The sequence below is a fragment of the Rattus rattus genome, chromosome 5 (assembly GCF_011064425.1).
Source record: "Rattus rattus isolate New Zealand chromosome 5, Rrattus_CSIRO_v1, whole genome shotgun sequence".
In the NCBI taxonomy this organism is placed as follows: domain Eukaryota; kingdom Metazoa; phylum Chordata; class Mammalia; order Rodentia; family Muridae; genus Rattus; species Rattus rattus.
The window spans coordinates 36,326,121-36,350,332 of record NC_046158.1 but is presented as its reverse complement, the minus strand read 5'-3'; positions in this window follow the sequence as shown (position 1 = coordinate 36,350,332).

The window sequence follows — 24,212 nt, the reverse complement described above, 5'->3', positions numbered from 1 at the left end:
GTGTCCTGATGGATCTCAGAGGCTAGAACTTGACCCGAGCTAAGGCCTGATCTTGACTGCTCCAGTCCTCTCCGGACTTTTCTTTGGGGAAGGGCAGACCCCTTAGGGGTCAGAATAATCTTGTCACAAGGGAGAAAGCTTCTTGCTTTTCTCAGCATTATGATCTTGTAGCATTGTATCATCTACATTTCTCCTCTTGGGCCTGGATTCATCTCTTCACCATAAAGGACCAAGTGTTATTCATTTTTCCTAATTATGTTCCTTCCATGTGATTCATCCCCCTTCACTGACTTCAACTTGTCAGTTGTCTCACGGCCGCCTTGAGGGCAAGGACTTACTCACCTTTTGAATATCTTGTAGATCTAACCCAATGCCGAACCGTACAACCAGTACATTTTTTTGATAAATTTTAAAGAACATTCATCTTAACTTTATTTATGAATTTGTGCATTTGTGTCTGCCTGTGATTATGTGCACAAGAGTGAAGGTGCCTCTGAAGGCCAGCAGAGGGCGTCAGATCCTCCAGAGCTGAGGTCACAGGAGGTTGTGGGCTGGTGATGTGGATGCTGGGAACCAAACTTGGGTCCCGTGGAAGAGCACTGTTACCTGCTGAGCCGTCGCTCCAGCAGTAGTGAATATTTTTAATCCTGAGAGAATGAGCGGATGACTGTGTGTTATGGGTGTAAAGCTATCCTGTCATTTAAGAAAAGGGAACAGCACAAGAAAGATGACAAACTTTATACCCGGTCTCTAGGAATGGATGGCAAACTGGTGGAAGATACTTCAGGTGGGGAAACTCTTTAGTACACCTGTCTTCCATTTTTTTCTCCGGGCTGATAATCGAAGCCAGGGCCTCACTCCTGACAATGTGCTTGCCCATTGATTGTACTGTAGCTTGTATTTAGTAAATGCAGCAAATATTTATTGCATTCTTTCCAGCATACATTTCCTTTCTCTTTGGGAGAAGGTCAAGGAGACATGTCTATTCTGGGGAAGAATATTTCAATCCATTTTTTTTTTCTTTTTTGTTTCCGTCACAGCAAGGGATCCTGCGTTAACGTGAGACTCAGACACTTGGTCAATGGAGCCGATTACTCTGATTTTCTCTTGCTACAAGAGTGCCTTCTTAAGGAATTGAGGTTGAGAACAGAGTGGTGGCCAGGGCTTGTGGCAGAGGTGAAAGAGTATGTTCCATCTCTTTGAAAAAATGGATAAAAGTCAAAGCAAACTCCCCCCTTTACCGGGTTTTAAGGGCTGGATTGGAGTGGACATAACCACTGGGCAGTTTGGTGACCCGTGAAAGCCAATCTTGACCATTCAGTGCGGCATGGCTGCCATTGACAGACAAGATTGCTCTTGGCTCTGCCTCTGCTTTGGAAGGCAGACTTAGCTGATGGAACTGCTGAAAACACAATGTCGAGTCTTAGAAGAAATGCACCAACAGAATAAAGGACTGTGAGGGGCTTGATGCTGGGCAGGCTGGGATGCTATTTGGAGTGTGCATTCCGTGGGTGCCGTGTGGAGAAAAGAAGGTGAGGGGAAGCTTTTGGGGATGGAGGGATAGCTGAGATGATGTTGCAGGCGGGTTCTGCGTCGTGTTCACCAAGGCTCTTCTTGGTGAAGCTGTAATCGAGTCGACTAATGTCCTAGGTTAATGCTGCTTGTAAGTGGGCACCACTAACATTGCCATAGCCCTTGGATGTGTGTCTCTTTCCTGGATTTTAGGGACTTGGATGAGATGGCTATACCTAGGAATAGCGAGCAGGGAGAAAGGACAGGCGGCTCTCCAGAGTGACTCTTACCTTCTCTTCCTAAGAGAAAAGTGGCGAGGGACAAGTGGACCCAATGATGGTCTTCTTGTGGTTTTTGAAGGCAAAGATTCTGAGCCACTGTGGGCAAGGGGGGTGCTGGAGAGACGTGTGGTCCAGAGAGAAATGGAGTGGCTCATTCTGGAGATAGGACATCAGGTAAACATAAATGTTCAGTGTCAGTGTTTTCAAAAGACTCTTGTCTCCCAGAGACACATTTTCCACTATGGTCTTGTAACACACACACACACACACACACAGACACACACACACACACACACACACACACACACACACACACACACACACTTACACATATGCATATTAGAAGGGAAGTGGAATTACAGGTTTCGCTAGACTATATTGTAATGCTTTCTAATTTCTATCCATTTTTTATTAAAAAATTCTGATCTCTATCTACTAAATTGATTTCAAAACTTGCTAATGGGTCCTAATCAGCAGTTAGGGGGGAAAAAGTGTTCTATTCCAGGTATTGTGAAAATTAGCCACAATTTGTTTATTGAATAGTTGCTAATCTGAATGAGTGTTTTCTCAGGTTTTGGGGGGGTTGGAGGGCATGGGTTTTAGTCATGCTACAGAAAGCCTCAACCTTTCTCCTTCTCCCCCACCCAAAGCCTTTGCTTTTCCTCAAATCAGATTAAAAGGGCTAACGGGGACCTTGTTGAGCCCCCATAGGCATCCAAGGTGAGGCTGATTAATTTAAACTGTGCAGGAGACCTGGGCTCCCTGTTTACGGAGATCATATTCGAGCAAGACGGTTGCCATCAGTTGAAGAGGCAAGGAAGAGTACCTACCTGCCTACACCGGAAAGGTGGGGACGAAGTTTGGACGAGGACACCATGTGTTATTTGAAAGTGAATAGTGAGAGCCTGGTGGGGGATTGGTGCTGGTGTAAGCCATTCACTGCCGTCATTGTCCCTAGGAGTGAAATGCTCCCCCGTTCTTGCTCGTTTGCCTCTTGCTTTATTGATCGTTCATCAGGTCTTTCTGTACTTGGGCTGAACGTGAAAGTCAGAAGAACGTGAAAGTCAGAAGTCAGTAAAACCAGATGTGAAGCTATCCTCGAAGGGGATGACACCTCCACAAGAAGAAGCAGACAGAGCGCTAAGGATCTTGGTCATAAGGTCTAGAGAGATAAGATCAACCCAACACCTTTGAGGAGGTGGCTGTTTGGCTAGCCTAGGAGAGCGGTGCCATTTTGATGTTATCGTACGGCAGGTGCTTTTAGGTGCGTCTTTGTGAAAGGGGGAAGCATAGCAAATGGGGCTAGTAAATAGGTCATAGGTCTTCTGTAGGAACCAGGTTGTATACAGTGTCAACGGGACATAGTTTCAATCATTCGATCAGATTTTTGAGATGCTGTATCTCAGGAGAACATCCAAGACCTGGGAAAACAAGGAAGGTGCAGTCCCGGTAATGTACCTTGGCGGTATGGAGTAGATAAGGGGAAATAATCAGAAAAAGAAGACGGGGTGGTGTGGTACCTTGTCATGGCTTCCTGGGACACCTGTTGAAGGCTAAGATAATGCCTAGAAAGCAGACCATTGATGGGCTGTGGATATGGTAGCATCAATAGAGTTGTTGTCTAATGTGTAAAGCCTGGGCTTTATTTTTAGCATTGCTTAAGCCAGGTATGCTGGTCCACACTTGTAATTCCAGCACTTGAGAGATAGAGGGAGGGGGACCAGCAGTTCAGAGTTATCCTCAATTACACAGGGAGTTTGATGGCAGACCTAGGATACGTGAGACCCTGTCTCAAGAAGCTAGAAGGGAATCTTGCCTTGACTAAGCCATACCTGTGTCCCCTCATTTAATATTCATATCCACTTGAAGTACCTTCTCCTGTCAGCCCCGCTGTGCAGGAGAGACTGAAACGCATGGGATAGCATGGCAGGCTTGAGGTCACACATCTGGGCTTAAACCCAGGCCATCAAAATCACCATGTTCTTCTGTAAAGGTAGAAGTGAAGACGGGTTCCCAGGCTAGTGTGCCTCAGAGTTTTGCTCTGGCTTGATGATGTATTTAAAACATTTCGTAAAAGTTTGCCATTATTGAAAATGAGGCCCTTTCCCAGTAGAACAGCTGAAACTTCTATTCATTCTTGCGACTGGCAATACTAACAGCACCATGCATGGCCCTCTTCCTGGAAGAAGCTGTGTGGACCACTTGTGATTGTCTGAGGGAAGACGGGTGTTGAGTTCACCTCTGTCTCTCCCAGTCACCAACATCCGCTGATAGTTACTCATTATACCTTACTCTTGGGCTGGCTTTTAGGATCTCCCTAGCCTGCCTTGACCTCCTATACACTATTGCTCTGGTCCTTGGCAAGCTTGAGACCTGCACTCCTTAGGCCCCTGGGTTATTTGTTTAGTAGTGTGGGTTTGTTTTCCAGAAGGCAGGAGGAAACAATTCATACTAGGGTTTTGATTTGGGACTGGAGACAGAGTTTATTGACTAAATTCTCTTCCGATGAGGAGGGTGGGGTATGAGTAAATGTATCTGCCCTGTGGAACCTTGGTGGCTGGGGTAGTGGTGTTGATCTTAAACGACGATGTAAACTTGGCAAGAGGAGCATGCTGGGATGGGACGAGGAGCTGGCTGAGGAGCAAGGATGTGGTAGAGGTTTTCCTTCAGTCCTTTGAGAGGTTGGGGGCGGGGATAGCACAAGACTCCTGGTTCAGCGCGTTGGCTTTTATTCTGGTAGGATCCCTGCTTGGTGAGAGGATGAATGTGGAGGCGGTCCCTTTTGGGAATAGGAGAAGGGATCTGAGGTGCCCATGACATGATGAACCCGAGGCAAACAGTCCAGAGTCTCTTATTGACTTTTTGGGAGGTCAAGTGTCATGCCTCCCAGGTGAATTAAATGTTTATTCTAATGAAGGAGTAAACTCGACAGTTCCCTACGTTTCTACCTGGGAACTGATAAGCATCTCGTCACAGACTCAGAGGCAGGTGCAGACTCTGATGAATGGCACCTGTCACTTACACGTGTGCCCTCCTTGAGCGAGTCTGGTACTGTGACTTTCACGCTTTGATTCTTAAACATTTACTTATCCCAGGTCAGAGGAGAGAAGGCTATTGAGCCCCAGGATGGGGAGAAGTACCCAAAGGATAATGTCTCTCAGCTGAGGTTTTATTCCGGCTTCTACCTGGCTAAGAAGGGAATGCCCTTTGACAAATTCAGAGTAATCCTTATCTCCACCTCCACTCCGCTTGCGTCAGATTCCATCCAGCTTACAGTTTCTTCGTTATCTGGGTCCGCCTCAGCATCCCGGTCTTCTCCCACCTGCTTGCCTTTGGATCTTCGCTCGTCAGGACGTTCTATGGGCAGTTGGGGCGACTCGCTCAGAAGCGGAAAACTTCCAGGAATGGGTCTATTTTGTTTTCGTGACACTTGACCGTACGGCTCTGACTTGAAAATAATTAAAGTTAACCTTTTTATTTTTAATTTATTGTATATGTAAAATACATATTATAAATACATTCAATATAACGATATACAATATGTATAAGTATATATGTGTATCTGTAAATACGTAATACATATTATAATAAAATGTATCTTTATTTCCTGTGAGCACCTTGATAGGCGTGTCTGCACAGGTGTTAACTTGGGTTTGCGTGATCCTTACATTTTTGGTAGTTTATGTTGTGAAAGGAATACAGGTTCATGATTAAACATACAAAGGAAGAGAACACACAGTAAAAAAGCAGCTTTTACATTTCCACCTTCAGTTTCCCCCTTAGTAAAGGAAAGACATCAACAGTCAGAGGAATTGCTGCAGGCAACTGCACCTCAATGTGGGAGTGATCACCCAGCACAGAGAGGACCCCAGCTTCACTCCCCAGCATCAGAAAAAGAGAAAAAAAAATGTCCAAGTTCGAGGGGCCTAGCTCAAAAGCTGTTGCGTGTACATGCGATATGTTCTTCTTGCTGGACTGCCTTGTCTGGCCCCAGGAGGAGAGGAAGCACCTAGCTTCGCAGGCTTGAAGTGCGGGGGAGGGGGGGACGGGGAGAAGGGGGGTGTGGGGCGAGGGGGGATACCCAGTAGAGCTCTCACCCACTTGGAGGGGATGGTGGGGAACGATGGTGGGAGGGAGTGACCCAGAGTGGGGCAGTGGATGGGATGTAAAGTGAATATGTAAAAAGTAAATACAGAAAAGGAAAAAAAGAGGGAGAAATCCAACTTGTTTGTTCTCTTAGCGATAACATTTAATTACATTTACAGTCATATGGTGGCTTGTTTGTTGGAGATGGAGTCTTGCCATGGCTCCCAGGCTGGACTGGAGTTCTTTCTTTCGGCTTCAGTAGTCATTCTGCCTCAGCCTCCCAGGTAGTGGGAACTTCAGGCGTACACCCCAGTTCTGAGGGCGAATATGTGTTTGTTTCTAGGTGCGTTTGTTTCTTATACAGGTTTCAGTGCTGCACCTTTTTGTTTTTAAGCTTAACACGTCTTGGAAAATTCCCTCTGTCAGTGTGGACAGAGTAGCCTCTTAATTATTTCCGTAGCTTTTGGCTTTCAGTACTGAGGGTTGAACCCGGGCCTTTACACATCCTGAGTGTGCTAGGTGAGCGTGTCTCTGCACTCCCAACTCCTGCCCAGCCTCCTCCCTTAGATGGCCTTTCATTGTGTACTATAATTTATGTGATCATTATTTCAGATTTTGCTTTGGACAACATGCTGCATTGTTGTGCACCACTGCAGTGACTGAATAGAGCATGCAGAACTGCAGTGACTGTTTATATGTGCATGGTGGCCTTGGCTGTGTTTGTGTGTGCAGTAGTCCCCCATTATCCACGGTTCTGTCCCATGCTTTCAGTCGCAGGTGCCCGACTGTGGTCTGAAAACATTTCATGGGAAGTTCCAGAAATAGTTTCGAAATGTAAAATCACTTTTATTATCACTATATTGTCATCGTTATTCTCTTTTATTATTACTGCTAATCTTTTCTTCTGTCTAGTTTGTCTATTACATTTTTCACCGTAGGCGTGCATGCACATAGTAGGGACAAGGAAGTTTACGTAGGCTTCAATACTCTTCTTCATGGAGAGCATCCACGGGCTCTCGTGAGGGCGGGGACCACCACTGCACACCGAACATCTGCATCTGGCTGGCCTGACTTACTGATTCTCATCCTGCACATCTGGGAATAAATACCGAAGATTGCTATTTGCTTTGTAAATTTCATATAGGCTGCAGCCTGGATCGGCCTTTTCATTCCTGTCTGGGAAGCACAATGCACGGCGAGAAGGAAGGATCCAGAGACCCAGCCCTGTCTGCTTTTGCTGAAAACCAGTTTATGTGGTCACAGAAAGTAATTTTCTTTTCAGTGTTTCCCTGTCTGTCAAGCAGGGCAGAGGCTTGGTTCTTCCTAATGTTAAATAATTCTCTAGTCTGTCTCTCTGTCTCTCTCTCTCTCTGTCTGTCTCTCTCTGTCTCTCTCTCTCTCTCTCTCTCTCTCTCTCTCTCTCTGTCTCTGTGTCTCTCTCTCTCTCTCTCTCTCTCTCTCTCTCTCTCTGGTCTTTCCAGTAAGTGGAGTCTGGTGATTTTTTTCCCCCATGTACGATTGAGTCTGTATAACTGTGGGCTTTGGAGACCTTGCAAACCACAACTTTCCTTTGATTGGTCTAAAGTGCCGAGTCTGCCTAGGCTTTATGTTAAAAGCAGAGCTTATGTGGCTGCTGGTTGATTTTCTTCTCTTTCTTTCTTTTTTTCTTTTTTTTTTAAAATATTGTGAGTAAGTAAGCATTTAGTGACCGAGAAACTCAGATAGTCAGCTCTTTATTATTGATCACAAGTAGAGACAATAGATTTTTATACTTAGGGAAAATTTTTATTTTTAATAGCTTAAAAAAAAAGCAATTGGGCTGGTGACGGACAGCAACCTTTATTCGTGGTTATGGAGCAGATGAGAGGGGACTGCTCTTGCTTGCTTTGTAAGACGAACAAGATAAAATTAGGTTACTTCTGGAGTATTTAGTCAGAGTTCTTTTCCTTGGTGGTGCTGGGGAGAGAGCCCAGGGCCTGTGTGAGCCAGGAGGAACTCTACGGCTGAAGTACATCTCTAGGAATTCATCACTGGTTTTAATAACACCATTGTACTTCTTTGCACTTCCCAAACTAGATATATCTAAAAGTTAAACACAGCATAGTGTAAAATTCATGTTTGTTCTCCGTACGGCATTTTTCCTTTAGAATTTATCCTCCCCAGCCAAAGACTGAATTTGACTTTTTCATTTGATCCACTTGGAATCTCTGAATCGCAAATATAAATTTTTTTCTAGAGCGTTTTTGAGTCCTCGATTGACTTTTATTTTGCATTTACTAAACCTCTTCCCCTATGCAAATTTAGCTATGGAGTAGTTAAAGCAAAACAAAACAAAAGTAAAGAACAACTTAGTCTCTTGTTGAGAGATTGAGCTTCATTCATATTCATAAAGTGGAATTGTTTGTAGTCACCAAAGCTGTGACTTCAGGAGAATCTTCATGGATACAGCATACATTATTTTTGGGAACCAGGGTCCCCATATGCGGTGATCCTCCTGCCTCTGTATCCTGTGCTGGGATTATAGGTGTTTGCCATCATGGACAGCTCTAGATCGTAGTTTGAGTTTTCCTTAGTAGTTTTTAGATTTTTGGTCATGAAGTTGTGCTATAAGGGGGAAGAGAGCTACCTGGGAATACACTGCACAGAAGCACACCTTCTCAGTGCTTGTGGACATGACGATTGTCTTTAAACACAGCGAGCGGAGTAAGTACCAGAACTGTGTTACCCCCATAAGGTAGAATTAATGATTCCCAGTAATGATGTGCCACAGTACTGTAGCCTTTGCTCTCGCCACCTCTGCAGGGCGACAGCTTTTATACCGACTTTAGGGTTAAATTATGACCCAGGTGTCACACTTTTGAGAGGCTGGTTTTCATTTCGCAGGTTGCAAGTTTAGTAGATCTGGTGCAAGTGTCTAATTATAATTATTGACACTTTTCAAAGGCTGCATTAAGTGGGATATGCCACCCGTGATTCTGACAGCCGTGACTGCGTGGGGCCTGCTCCGGAACTCTCCACAGAGGTTTGTTGAAACTTCACGTTGTGGGAGGGATTCTCAGTGAAGAGGATGCAGGAGACTTGGAGGGGAATGTGCTTCATGTCCCACTACAGACTGTTGATTTTCAGTCGGTTAAATGTTAATCCGATGATTATCTAGCCTGACTTTTCGAGAAGCCCCAGAGTTTTATCTTACGTTTTATATAGTGGGAGAAAAAACAAAGGGGTGATGCTGTTCTGTGTCGATTTGACTCTTTGAAGGTGACAGAGACTCTCCTCCTGCTAATCACGTGTCTCTTCATCAGCAGACTTGTCCCCTTTCTTTGTTTGCTTTTTGTTTGTTTGTTATTGTTGTTTGAGAGAGTATCTCCCGTAGCCTAGGCTGGCCTGCAACTCTTTGTGGTCTAGGTCCTTGAACTCCCAATCCTCCCTGGTTGGCTTTGAACTCATCCTCCTCCTGTTTCAGCCTCCAATGCTGAGATTATTGGCATGAACCACCATAGCATACTGCCCTCTATTCTTCTCTCTTCCTCTTTCTTTTCTTCACCCACTCTGTCCCCTCATCTTTCCTCCTCAGTCTTTCTGCCCTCTAGTTCTATCCTTTGTACCAGAGGTAGAGCCCAGGGTCTTGTCCATTGTAAGTAGATGCCCTGCCACTGCCCCCTCCCCCCACCAGTCTCAGACCTGCTTGCCTGGGGGATGCTCTTTTCCTCATAGTATCTTCTTCCATGAAGCTAGCCGCTGAGCATGGCGACAAGAAGGGTATTGGGAAGCTCAGACTACAGAGAAGTCCTTGCATGCAGCTGTAAGTGAGATGCCATACTGGGGGGTGCAGACTGCTTAGTGCTTAAGAGAGCTTTAAGGGTTACCTTCCAGGGCAGGGATGTTTGTGGGCTGCTTGTGAAGGTTCAACAGCAAGTTCTCAGGTAGCCAAGAGCCATTCAGGCAGAGGCTTTGGGGGCAAGGGGTGATGGTGGGGTAGACAGCTCCCCATCAGCCTTAAAAGTAAACCTAAACAGAACCCCCTTTCTCAGTGAGTACTGGCTGGATCAGAGATGGTGGCAGTGGAACCATTAGAAACACAGAGGCCTGGGTCTGTCTACTGGGAATCCTGCTGAACTGGACCCAGCTCCTCATTGCTCTCAGCAGAACGGACAAACCACCTGCTAAGGAGTATTGATTGTTATTATTGTTATTTTTTAAGTACAGGCTTGATGATACAGAAATAATACCAGACTCACATTTTCTAGGGGTGTGTGTGTGCATGTGTGACTGTGTGTGTGTATGTGTGCATGTGATGCATGTGTGACTGTATGTGTGCATGTGATGCATGTGTGACTGTGTGTGTGTGTGTGTGTGTGTGTGTGTGAGACTCTGTGTGTGTGTGTGTGCAGGTATGTGTAAGCCAAAGATCGGTGTAGTGTATCTTTTTTCCATTGTTCTCCACGATTATTTTTTGAGATAGAGTCTCTCATTGGCCCTCCAGTGCCTTAATTTGGCTGCTCTGGTTGGCCAGTGAGCTTCAGGGATCTTCTAGTTCCTGGAGCCCCAAGGCTGGGTTTAGAGGCGGCTGTGACCACACCTGGTTCTTGGGATCTGAACACAGGCCTTGTGCTTGCATAGCACACATTTTACTGAATGAGCCCTTACCCCAGCTCCCACAAATGTTTCTTGTAACCTAAAACAGGCAGCAAGCTGGCTCAGTGAGTAAAAAGAAATCTCAGGGACCTGAATTCTGTCCCTGGACCACTTGTTGGGAAAGGGAACTGACAACATAGTTGTCCCCTGACCCCCACATATATACTGTGGGTATCTCTCTGTCTCTCTGTCTCTCTGTCTCTGTCTCTGTCTCTCTCTCTCTCTCCCTCCCTCTCTCCTTCCCTCCCTCCCTTTCTCCCTTTCCCTCCCTCGTCCCCCCCCACACACACACACACACACACACACACACACACACACACACACACACACACACACTAGTTGTACATTTAAAAAAAAGATTAAAATCAGGGACTTAAATGATACCCAGGGAGTTCCACTAAAAGGTCCTCAAATAAGTGTGAGAAACGCATTGTCTCAGACAGCGTAGAAGGTGCGCTGGAGTTCCGAAGTATCTGTGATGAGGAAAATCATTAACTTAATCACTTCTACTGGGACATCCCTGGGGGTCTTCCAAATTTATTCCGCAGAGGAACCCAGTGCAGCTGTTAACACTGCAGGCTTAGCGGACTGCCTTCTGCTGAGTACTGTCTGGGAAAGCCAACCAAACTTCTCAGGCTCAACACTGCCTTATCTGTGTTGGGAGGCCAGCTGTCTGGGCTTGCCTGGGAATCTAGGATGTCCTGGGATATAGGACTTTAAGAATTAAGGTCCCGAGCCAAGCCTGGTGCTCTGTTTGTTTACCATACATAGGAATTTTCCTTTCCCCTTAAATACCAGCCCGAGCCCCATTCTGATGGAGTGGTTCCTAGTCTCGTCTGCATCTCTGTGCCCCATCCCAGTGGCTGAGCTTGTGACTAAATTAGTCTGGGATACTATGGAATGTTTTGAGAGTCCCCGAGTCGTTCTGTCACATACGAAAGTTGTTCAAAGCAATTAAACGTGTGGAAATGCAGTCCTGATGTGCCACTTATGGATTTATTTTAATATGCAATAGAAAAGGAACATTATCCATTAAAACGAAAAGAGCTGAAATGCCACTCAGCAGTATGCTGGGGGGATCATCGTCCTCTCTGCTCTGCTCTGCTCTGCTCTGCTCTGTGGGAACACTCAAGGAGGGATGGCAGGCTGGACAGACAGTGAGGAGCACAGGAGTCTGCTTAGCACAGGGAGTGGCCCAGGAGCTGTTTTTAAGGACGGTTTGGAATGCTGAGCTGTTGAGATGCAGACAGGTAAGGTAAGGATCTGGGTCGGGGCGGGATCTGGAGTAATTAGCTGTTAGTAGATTCTGGAAGTTGACTTGGATTGATGGCCCTCAGGGCACTTGGGCCGTGATGCACATGTCCACGATGATGAACTAGGAGGATCAGCACTTGGATAGGGACGGATAATCACATACCCTAGTGCAAGCTACAGGGATATGTGAGTGGGGACCACATTTTTCAGGAAGAGAGGTCAAAGAGTAGATCTGCCCCGGGGTCTGGCATGAGTGTTTGGGGAAAACGGTGTGGGGACAGCTGGGAGGTGGCTGGTATGCTGGGGCGGGGGTGCTGATGAACTCATGCCTAAGAGCTCAAGGAGCTAGTATGTGTTGGTCATTTTGGAGGTCTTTGTGATCTTTCTATAGACTCAGTATGAAGCCAAGTTGTACTGGGCTGAGGAGGAGGAGGAGAAGGAAAAAAAGGAGAAGGAGGAAGAGGAGAAGGAGGAGGTAGTAGCTAGCTAGACGTAAGGACTTTTCTAGAAGATTTTTTTTTTTAACTAAAGCAAGGACCCAAGGTGATACTTAATTTCCAGAGATAAGTCTGGCCTGTTGAGTAGACCCCAGCTTATTCACAGAGGCTATTCCATAAGTAAATACACAAGGGGTGGTCAGATACTCACAGGGGACGTGGGAGCTCCAAGAGGTTGCCTATCTAGCCAGCTCACGATTCTTCCCTTTGTACCCCTGAAGCTTCTTTGGTCATTCCCTGGACACAACAATGGCAAGATCAGAATTTACGTGTTTATAAATTTCTTTAAGGATTCTTTTTATGGTGGTGATAAGATAGGGTGTGATAAGAGTCCAACCTTTGTTCGTGTCACTGACTTCTGAGAGCACTTTGAGTTTACACAGAACACCACATTGGTGAGTCTCTCAGGCACCTTGTACAGGAAGCAGGGCAGACAATGGATTAGTCCACTTTTCAGGGAAGGGATGCCTTGGAGTTTAAATATAGTAAGGACTTGATGATTAACGATTTTCAGGATGGGTCCAGGATAGTTTGTTTCCGTTATATAAATTTTCCATTATATTAATTAGTGGGGAATATGTTTGAAGTTTGAAGGTTTTTGTTTTCTGTTTCCAGCTAGCTTATAAAGCCCCAAGGTTGAGACAAGTGTTTTCAGTTGAGTTTTTAATTCGCTTACCCATTCACTGCTGCTCTGAGCAGTTGGGTATTAGTGAGAGAGATGGGTAGAGGGGGATGGCCCACTCCAAAGATGTTTCCCGTTACCTTTGAAAGATAAGAGTTCCAGGAATATGACAACAGGATGGACAGAGGCATCATGGATCCTGTCGCTTGAACCGCGTCGTGACTGGACCATGCAATTATTCTTCAGGTCAGTCCAGTGCTGTCGTCCATCTTGGGTGTTTTGTAAACATCTAAAATATACCTTGCCTTTATCACTCTATTCAGATGCTTTTGATGTATAAGGAAGCTGTATCCAATGAACCCAATATAAGTCGAAAATAAGCAAAATCAAAATGCATTTTAACTTGGTAACATCTTAGTTTAGCCACACAATGTGCTAGAGCATCAGCCTGAAGCTTGGGGCTGAGGAGGGTGGAAGCGTGTTTCCATCTATTTTTAGCCTGGGGAAGGATCAAAATTTACATTAAAAGAAAGAATACTGAGACCAAAAAAAATGTATTGTCGTGTGTGTGTGTGTGTGTGTGTGTGTGTGTGTGTGTGTACACTTGCCTGCCAAGGCACATCTGTAGAGGTCAGAGAACAACTTTTAGGAGTTGGGTTTCTCTTTCAAGCATTAGTTTCAGGGATTGAACTCAGGTCATCAGACTGCAGATTGTGCCCTTATCCACTGAGCCATCTCCCATTTTTTGCATTTTTCTTTTCTTTCTTTTTTTCATTCATCCTCTTCCTCATCTCCCTCCCTCCCTCCCTCCCTCCCTCCCTCTCTCTCTCTCTCTCTCTCTCTCTCTCTTTCTTTCTTTCTCTCTTTCTTTCTTTCTTTCTTTCTTTCTCTTTCTTTCTTTCTTTCTAGGTAGGGTCTCTTTCTTTCTGTGTAGTCTTGGCTGTCTTGGAGCTTGTAGACCAGGATGTCCTCAAATTCACCAAGACCAGCCTGCCTCTGTCTCCTGACTGCTAGGATTAAAGGCCTGTGCCAACCTGTCTGGTTTTTTTTTTTTCTTTCTTTCTTTTTTTTTTTTTTTGTTTTGTTACTTTTCTTTGAGATAGGGCCTCATTGTATAGCTCTTTGTTAACCAGGCTGGACTTGAACACAACAATTAGCCGGTCTCTGCCTTTCAAGTGCTGGATTAAAATTGTGCACCACATTTTAATGGTCTCATGTTAAAAGAAGGATTATTTTGTATGTGTTAGGTAGGAGTGGATGTGTGCATGCCATGGAAGGCATGTGGAGATCAGAAGGTAACTCTGTGGAGTCAGTTGTCTTCTCCCCCCGTCATGCGGATTTCATGGATGGAACCTAGATTACCAGCCTTATGAGGCAAGTGCTTTTACCACTGGCTCCCAGATTCCCCTTTCTAAGTGGGTGAGAGAGGATTTCTTCAATGCACATATGTTTCAAGCTATTGTAAGGTAAAACAAAAGTCCTTAAGTCAAGCCATCGTAAACCAGAGTGAGTGTCTTCCTTTGTGTAGAGGCTGCCCCCATATGTGAGTCTCACGAGAACTGTGAAGCAGGGACAAGCATAGAGATGAGTGAATGCCCCCCACCCCGACCCTGGGATCTGACCGATTAGCAAACCCCATCATGTTCAGCAAGCACTTCCTGACCAGGTCACGGACACCCGGGAGTGGGTGTTGAGGATGGAGGCAGGTTGTTACTGCGGTCCATTTTCTCCTTTTTAATCACAGGGAACCACCGTCAAGTTTTTATTTCTTGTTTGTGTTTTTCCAATGAGTCATTAAGTCTACAGTATTAAGATTTGGAGAAGAGAAGCGATGAGAGAATAAAGAAGTAGAATCCGTAAGTTAGAGCAAGAGACAGAGGTTTGGATTAGCGAGGAGGGGTTTGGACCGAGCAGTAAACAGTTGAAAGGAAGAGAACATCCCTCTGGGGAAGCTGGAAATGTGCAGGGGAATTTTCAGGAGAGTATACCAGAGGGGCCCGAGGATGAGGTAGTAGGGATTCAATGCAGCGTCTTAGAGGGGAATACTGTAGGCTGTTTTCCAATCTTAATTACAGCCGCAATATGACAAAAGCGTATAATATTTTTTTTTCTGCCCCCACTAATGGCTGGTAGAGTGTAGTCTCTCTTGTGTAATTCAGCTTGCATTGCAGTTTGTTTTTTTGTTTTTTTTTTTATTTCTTAGGATATCCTGGGTTGAGGAGAAGTCATAAAAATTAGACTCATTTTCTCGTGTTTATATTAAAGTTTTAGACGGTTTCATGATGAAGGAAGGAGACTTTTAGTCACCAAGGAGGTTGAGGGAGATGAGTTAATGATGTTTGGTCATCAAAAGATACACCATTAAGAGCTTATTTCTTTTGGGAGGAGCAAAGGGCAAACTATGAGTCAGATAGACTATAAAGTGACGTCCCTCTGCTTGATCCAGCCACCCTTCTGCAGCAAAGATCAGGGGCCCAGCAAGGACAAGTGAGAAGGGGATGCTTGCTGCCATGTGGAGTGGGAGAGCTTCCCCCAAAACTACCCACAGTCCTCCACCACAGCTCTGATTCTGCAGAAATCGGCATTTTATCTTACTGTTTTCACACTGTAGTTCAAACTGGCCTAGAACTCACGAAGTACCCCACATTGGCTTTGAACCTGAGCTAGTTCTGCCCCAGCCTTCCGAGTGTTGGCATTTCAGGTATGAGCCACCATGCCTGGCTCTAAGGTTGGCATGTCCGACGATTATGGTCACATGTGAGCTTACCTATGGAACAGGTTATAGTTGGTTTAAAACCTCAATGTCCCATTTTTTGATTCTGACTGGGACCGTGTTCCCCCTCATGATGAACCGTTAAAAGGGTTTCATCTGTAATGTGGGGAAAGCATGAGTTTGTTTTGGGGATAAAGACACTTTCAAGGCACTTGGTGTGCACTAGTCGTGGCAGGATCATTGCTCTCTCCGTGCCTGCTGTTGGTCCCTTGATAAATTCTACTTTTTATTTTTAACTTTATTTTTTTGGAGCTCATCCTCACTTGGAATGTACTGTGTACATCAGGCTGGCTTTGGTACGGCAGAGATCCTCCTGCCTCTGCCTGCCTGGTATTGGGATTCAAGTTGTGTTACCACACCTGGCAATAACGTTTCTTTTTGATGTAGATTAGGATAATTATTAAATGTTTGTATAGAATCAGGGGGCGATAACTAGAAATATATATGTCTGAAAGTAGAATTTTTTTTTTTTTTTTTGGAGACATGGTTTTTCTGTGTGCAACAGCCTATCCTGGAACTGGCTTTGTAGACCAAGCTGGCCTTGAACTCACAGACATCCACCTGCCTCTGTCTCCCACCTGCTTGGATTAAAGGTGTGAGCCACCGCCTGGTTAGAATGAAATGTTAATAAAACATACTTCACCTTCTCTTTATTTTTGGGTCTGTTTGGTTCAGGGGTTGGTACCTTTTAATGTTTCCTTTGTCTTTGAATAGTAACTATGTTTCCGGTTCTGCGATAGTGACCCAAGGCTCAGAAGTGCTGTTCCTGGCTCCCTGAGAATTCTCAGCTCAGTGAGGGAGCCACATGAACAGGTGGCTGGGTTCGGTTTGGCCAGTGCGGAAGGTGCGCTGTGTACAGCAGAGATGCAAGGGGGAAATGCCCGCCCACTTTTGGGAAAGTAGGGAAGGTCCTGACAGGGTGGGTGCTAAGGTATGGAGGCCTTGGGTGGTAAGTTTGCCTGGTGATGTAAGGAACGGTACTTTAGCATGGAGAACATTCCGCACAGCCGTGGAGGGCATAGGGAGAAAAGTTGGCGCACTCTGGGAACTTCAGATAGTTTAGTTAAGCAATAGCTTACAGTGGGTGTGCCCTAATGACTCTGAGCTGGAGAGGAGAGGAGGGGATTCCCTTACCAAGACTACTTACTGACTGCCAGTCATCAGTCGCAAACTTTGTACCTATTGGGGAATTGTAGGCAGGGAAGAGATTTGATTAGATTTGAATCTTGGAATGATCACTAACACCAGTTTTTAAGGGATGACCTTTTATAAAATTTTTATATAATTTTTGTCTATAGCAGGCACAGTGGGACACACCTGTAGTATGTTGAGGTTGAGGCAGGAGGATCGATACTTGTGGATGAGTCTGGTCTCCAGAGAGAGAGACCCTGCCTCTTTTCACTTCAAGAAGCAAGTACTTCATGGCTTCTCTCAGCCACCCAAATTGGAATAGTCCCTATTCCCGAGGTTTGAGGCCATTATTAAATAACAACGTAAGGGCTACCTGACCAGCGCTGTGGTAACTGCTGCATTGATGTTCAAATAACAGAGATGGCAGGACAGCCTAGGATGCCATCCATTAAGCCGCCCTGAGCTATATGCATTTGAAAGCTTATGAACTATTTCTGTACTGTCAACTTTTTTTTTTAACTTCCACATTTGTTTGGTGTAGCCCAGTCTGCTATATTAGGGAGGGTCACATTGTCCTACTCTCTGAGTCTGGCTACTAACAGAAATCGGAAATATCTTTCCAGGGTACTGTCCGTGTTCCCTTGTTCCACTTGCCACTTGCCTTTTAGGACCTTCGTTTTGTTTATTTTTAGTTTGGCTGTTCCTGTCCATATTAGTGGACTCTGTGTGTGTGTGTGTGTGTGTGTGTGTGTGTGTGTGTGTGTGTGTGTGTGTGTGTGAGATATCTATCATTTTAGGGAAGATTTGAGTTCTAAACATTACCTTTGATGCAGAAACTTAACAGGCATGTTTCCTCAACTTTCAGTCTATGTTACATGACAAATATTTTTTAAGAGACTTTGGTATGTGCTTGCTAAGGCGATGTGTATAGTCTCTTACCTGCTAGTGTGGGGATCTTACTGGAGAAGGAAACTGTCAATCTTGTATGGTTTTATTGTTACTTTAAAGCTCCTTGGGAACCACTTTCTAAGTGTTTAAGATCTGCTCCGAAATCTTGCTGGGGACTTTAGATTGCTGTCTAGAGACTCTGGTGGGATTCTCAGTTTAGTTTTTCTGAAGCCTCTAGTGTTTGATCACTTTGGATATTCCCTTGTTGACATATATTTCAAGCTTTGCAATTCTCTGAAATGGCCTTCCTCTTCTTTTTGAATTTCCATTTTCCAAGATCCTCTGAACGTTCGTTGCTCGATAAGGTAGGGGCTAACCCCAGGCTATATAGAGATGCCACCGTCTCTAGTGAACCCTACTGACTTCAAGTTGAAAGCCAATGCAGGAAACGCTGACCCTTGGAACAGAAGGTTAAGGTCAACTATTCTGGGAATTGAGAGCAGACCATGAAGGAGCGAAATGGCCACAATTCAAGCAGTTAGCCTTACGCGTCATTCTTGCTGGCTTATACGTGTATATTTGTGGCCTGTGTCTTCTGCTAACAATGAGTCATTTTTGAAAATGAAGTAAATGTGAATAAATTTATTTGTAGAATACTTTGTGTAATTGGGAGTGGCGTGCCAAGAATTACTGAGTTTTGAAAGAAAAAGAAGAAAAAAAAAAAAAACCCTTGAAGTTGGCAGCTTTGACTTATGACTCTAGTTCTGCCAACCTTGGTCAGTTATCTGAAGGCTGGGCAATGTTTGTAGGTTGATTCTGGTGCTCTAGTGTTTTGTATAAACTCTATCTGTGTGGATGCTACTAAGTTCGAAAAGATAACCAAAGAGTGAAGGGTATTAGAAATATTTCTAAGTAATTTATGATTTCCATGAGTTCCAGTATTTTTTTCCCCAGCAGTTGACTGTGTGGGATTTAGAGACAGTGTTCTCAGCACATCTTCCTTGAAAGAACTGTTTGTTTCTCACCTATAAAACAATAGGGATAGAAAACGAGATATAAGCTCTTTAGAGAACGTTATAGTAATTTGGCTTCTGAATATAACGGGATGTGTGGTTAGTGGATTGTGTCAAAGGACAAGACATTTCGCTAAAGCGTTGATCTACCATGGGTGGGAAGTTTAGTTGCATGAACTCTGATCAGGGTAAGAGTGAATGACTGCTCAAGCTAGGCTTGAACTGTGAGAAGAGACTCTGCAGGGAGCCTGGACACTCTTAGGTGGTAGAGCAGTGCAGACTGCTACAGGAATGGTATCCGATTATTCTAGATGATCTTTTCTCCTCCTGTGATTCATTTGTAAATTGGTTATGGTTAGGTTATTTGTTTCCCAGTTTCTGAAATGCTTCTTTTACACAGCCGTTCATATGATCTTTCCAATCCACTCATACTAATCCTTGACCGGCCCGTGAGGTAGACACTTTCCTATGTGGAAGAAACTTTTAAACTGCTCATGTTGACTTTTAAAATACCTGATGATTTCCTTCCAAACTTTTGTAGCATGTATTCTTATAATGCAGAAATGTCTCAACTAGACTGCTACCGTTTCAGTTAACCCCTCTTTGTATGGTCCCTGAACCTAACTGCCGCATTTGATGATCCTCACTGTTAGTGAGTCAGGGCTTGTGCTGTGCCCAGCAAGGACATCTTTTCTCTGTCTCAAGTCTAGGACCACAGCTGGGAGCATTTGGTAACCTGGTCCCTCCCACAGTTCATTCTTTCCATTCCCTCATGTCTGGCTGCCGATGCTGTCAGTTGAGAGCTCTTGGGACTGGCGACTGAAATACCTACCTACGGTGCCTCCACCCAGGCTCTTTGAGCTTCCCCAGAACATGGCAGCCAAGACCCCAGAGCAGCTATCTCAAGAGGCAGAAGATGGGAGCTACAAATTTCTTAAGATCTGATCCTAGAAACTGTTACTGTTACTTCCAGCACACTGTATCCATTGAGCTGTCATGGATACAATGTCCGGAGGAGTGGGTGTAATCCCGCCTTCGTGGGAGGCGAGCCATGCGAGCAGATGGTTTCAGTCAATCTTTGCGCACCTCTCAGTACCTACCTCAGTTTTCTCCCTGCACTCATGGTCTCCTCCCTAGTCCAACGCCATGTCTTTCTCCACGAAGCACCTGTACAAAATCCGTTTATGTATCCTAGGCCACTACTGTCTAGTTCTTTTGTAGTTATTTTTTAGTAGACTTCAGAGTTCTTTGAATGTAAGAACCAGGTCTGGTTTACCTTTGACTACTTTGTAGCAGATAAATTCCTTGAACAGAGCATTCAATGTCAAAGCAGGTCTCAAATTTGAGAGCCAGATGGGTTGGGAGTTCGCAGTGGTTGAGTAGGGAATTGTAATGAGCAAATCAAACGCTTCCCTTGGAATAGAGATTATTTCTGATGTTGCATTTTAAAGCTTAAAAAAAAACTTCTCTTTGTTATATGGCAAAAGTTATATGCCTCCCCTCCCCCACATTGCTATAAAATTAAAAGAGAGTTGAGTAGTTGAGAGAGGTGATTTTTGAGTAGTTTTTTTTTTTTGTCATTGTTTGTTTGTTTGCTTGTTTGTTATTTACCATCTTTTTTTTTTAAACCAGGTCAATCTTTGACCTTGACCTGTAGGTCATGGTATTTATTTTTTGAAAACTATGGTTTTAGTCCATTTACTGGGTCAATTTAAGGAGTAACATCCGAGCTTATAAATAAAAGGAAACAGAAGCTTTGGATAAAAATTCATGTCTTGCAAAGGATAAGAATTATTTCATGAAATTTTCAGTTTCAGTTTTATGTATGCATTGCCTGTAATGAGTTGAAATGTAAAATACATTCTCTTTATTTTAATTAGAGATAAAAAGAATTTATCAGAGGCCTTCTGTATAAATGCCTTGTTCGCCATTTACCTCTTTTTCTTTAATTCTTTCAAAGTCCTTCCCTAGGAGTTTATCTATCAACCCCGTCTGATGAGCTCAGATGCGGTTTTTTTCTCAATGTTTTGTTTTTAATTTCTGTGTTAGCCATTCTGCCCCCCACCCCCACCCCCCCATACCCTCCATCCTATTTCTTGCTAGATGTGGCAAGCACATGACTATAATTCCTGCATTTGTAGAGACAGAAGGATCAGGAGTTCGAGTGTCGTTTGGATTACATGACAGCAAAAATGACCTAATTTTTCAGTTTGGCATATGCTACTGATTTTCTTCCCTCTTGGAGACTTTAAACAGCCTCCTGCTCTGAAGAAAAAAGGAGTCAGCGTCTTCTCTTTTTGTATTCATTCTTTCGAGTGTGTTTGTGTGTGTATGAATGCAGGTGGTGTGTGCATGGGTGTACTTGCTTTTGCAGAGTTCAGAGGACGACCCCAGAGGTAGTTCCTCAGGTTAGAGCTTTTGAGACTGCTTCTCATTTGCCTTGCTAGGCTGGTTAGCCAGTGAGCCCCAGGAAACTGTCTCGACTTCCTTAGAGCTGGGAGTATAAACCCTAGGTCTTTAGCCAACCAACTAAACAAACAAACAAACAAACAACAACAAACACAAAACAAACAAGGGATCCCACTTGTCCTCAGGCAAGGCAGGCACTTCACTGACTAATACGTCCATCCAGACCCATCTGGTTTCTTACCAAGACAAAGCTCTCACAGTGCACAACATCTCGGCCTGCAACTCCATGAGTTTTCCTACCCGCGTTGGTCTGGGTGAGCACTGTCGGGGAAACAGATTATTCAGGAGACCGGTGTGTGACGAAATAGAGTTTTCTCTCATTGTTTTCCTCAAAATGTTCAGTAGTCCCCCAGCCCCCACAATTTGTAGTTTTTCTTTCTGTAATTCCAGTTATTGTGTGTTATCATCTTAAGGCCCCAAACAATACAATGAAAAGTCCTGGAAATAAACTGTTTCTGAGTTTAAAATTGCTCGTTATTCCGAACAGTGTGAGAGCACATGTTATACTGGTCCATCCTTTTTTTGAGACAAGCGTTGTTCCTTTGCGGAGTTTCAGTGCTACTTGCCTGTAGTCCTTTAGAAACCATCGCAGTTAATCAGATCGGTTATCTCAGAAACCCTTCCTATTTAATAATGTCCCCAAAGAACAAGAGTGATCATAATACACGTTTACTATAATATCAGCAAACTATTAGTGATCATTGTTAATTCATTACTGAGTCGAATTTACCAGTTAAGCTTTTTGTAGGTATGTAACGGGAGGTGAATGTGGGTTTGGGTGTTGTTCCTAGTTTCAGGTATCAGCTGGGGATCTGGAATGTGTCTCTCTTAGAGGAAGGAGGACCATTGCAATAATGTTTAGGGGTGCATGCGTGCGTGCGTGCGTGCGTGCTTGCGTGTGTGTGTGTGTGTGTGTGTGTGTGTGTGTGTGTGCGCGTGCTAGTGGCAGTTAGAGGACAATACTAGGTGTTGGTTCTTACCTTTCACATTGGTGGAAACAGTGTTTGTTGTTGGCTGCTATGTGTGCCAGGCTAGCTGGCTGGAGGGCTTCCTTCTTTCTCTGCCCCCTCCCCCCATGCAGTAGGAATGCTGGGGTTATGGGCCACAATGACTGGTTTATTTGGCTTCTGGGATCCAAACTGAGGTCCTAGCCATTGTCACAAGTTAAGCCGTGCATTGCTTAGCTTTTCGAGGTCTCTGACTGAGTTGGGAAGTGTTCATGAGGGATGCAAGGTGACTGGGAACTGGTGAAGAATGAACTGGGACCAGCTTAGCAGAGCTAAGAGGTGGAAGAAAGGTGGTGTCATTTCAGGAAGATTTCAGAGAAGAAAACTTTACTCGAATCTCAGAACAGAATGGAAACATAGAAATTAATTTGCTATCGCCTCTCTGCCAAGTTATGACATTTTAAATCTCAAAACACAAGGGCTTGTTCCCTTACAGTTTTGTGGATTCTCAGGGAGAATTTGCGTGTGGACATTTTTTTTTTCTTTCAATCTCTATGCCTGTGGTCTCACCACTTTCTCCCTGTCCCCCTCTTAAAGGGAAGCTTGTGGTTATATTTAGGGCCCACCAGGATAATCTAGGATAATCAGCTCACCTCCAAATCCTTATTTAATTGCATCTGCCGAGTCCCTTGTCGAGTAAGCGCCGCTCACAGGTTCTGGAGTTAAGGATGTGGACGCCCAGGTTTTGTTTTTCAAGGATTTTTCTTGACAAAGGGAAGGGCTATCAGATATTCAGAGCCAGCCCACTCTCCTTTTTAGTATGATGTTGATATTCCAGCCCAGCACATTGTGGATTTATTTTCTTGAAGGAGCATGTTTAGTGAGTCCCCATTAGCTAATAAAACTAGTTGAGCCAAGACTGACATTCAAGTTGCTGTTCAATGTAAGAGCACATTGAGCTTTTGGGTCTTCTTTTCGAGGCTGGTAGAGCAAGCCTCTCTCCACGGTTTCCTGGTTAGCTTGGTTTCTTCCCTTTGCCATGTCTTCCTCTAGCTTATACGGCCCCATCCTCCTCTTATTCCAAAGGCCACTTTCCTTGATATCCCTTGCAAACTTGATGACTTCTGGTGATAGGAATAAACTCTATCTCAGTCTGACATGTGACCGGATGGGTCAACCACCAACTGGGCTGTGCTCTTGGTGCTGAAGGGGAAGACTCCTTTCTTGTTCTTTCTAGCTCTATCCAGTTTTGTGTGGCTTGTGACAGGATAATTCCCATCTGGACCTCCAGCTTCACAAGATCTTTTTTCCCCTGCATCTTCTGTAAGGATTTAAGGCCCACACAGATAATCCAGGATCATCTCAGCCCCGGATCCTTAACCCAATTAGCGTAATTAATTTGTAAAGACCCTATTTCGAATAAGCCCTGTGTATGCCAGGCCTGTTGTGGCTGAGAATATTTGAGAGAAACAAGTTGAAGGGACAAGGTGGACTGTGGCTCGTGTCTGCAGAAGCCAGGGACCGTTACCTGTAGGCTTAGTTTCTACATTGCAGTCTAATGGCGTCAGATTGTGAATCTATCAATGGATTAATCCATTGAGGAAATCAGCACTTGTGGTCCTATGTCAACACTTTGAACGCCCATTTGGGGACCAAGCCTTGAGCACCCAAACCTTTAGGGGGCTTCTTCCACGAATAAGGACATACCACATGCTCTAGGAATAGGATATGGACATGACTTCTAGGTGACACTTAGGACACCACCCACATCACTTTAGTCTGAAGTCATGGATTTTTTTTTTTTTTTTTTTTGGACTGGGGTACCTACACAACCTTTTGTTTGTTTTATTAATGTCTTGTCTTCTTCCTTTTTGGTAGGAGCAAAGGAGCTGCCCTCTGTGTCTCCCTGCCCTTCAGCGAGAGTCTGGGAAGAGAACAAAGGTGATACTACAGTGGATGAGCAGAGTCTGGTAAGCCTGCTGGGACAGGGCGTTGGAGGTCTGCTGGGTGAAGGTTGAGGCCTATCGGCAGACGTGTCACTGTTACTTGAGAATTTGTCACATCTGCCTCTTGGAAGTCTTTAGTTCCACCGGAGTCGAATAAT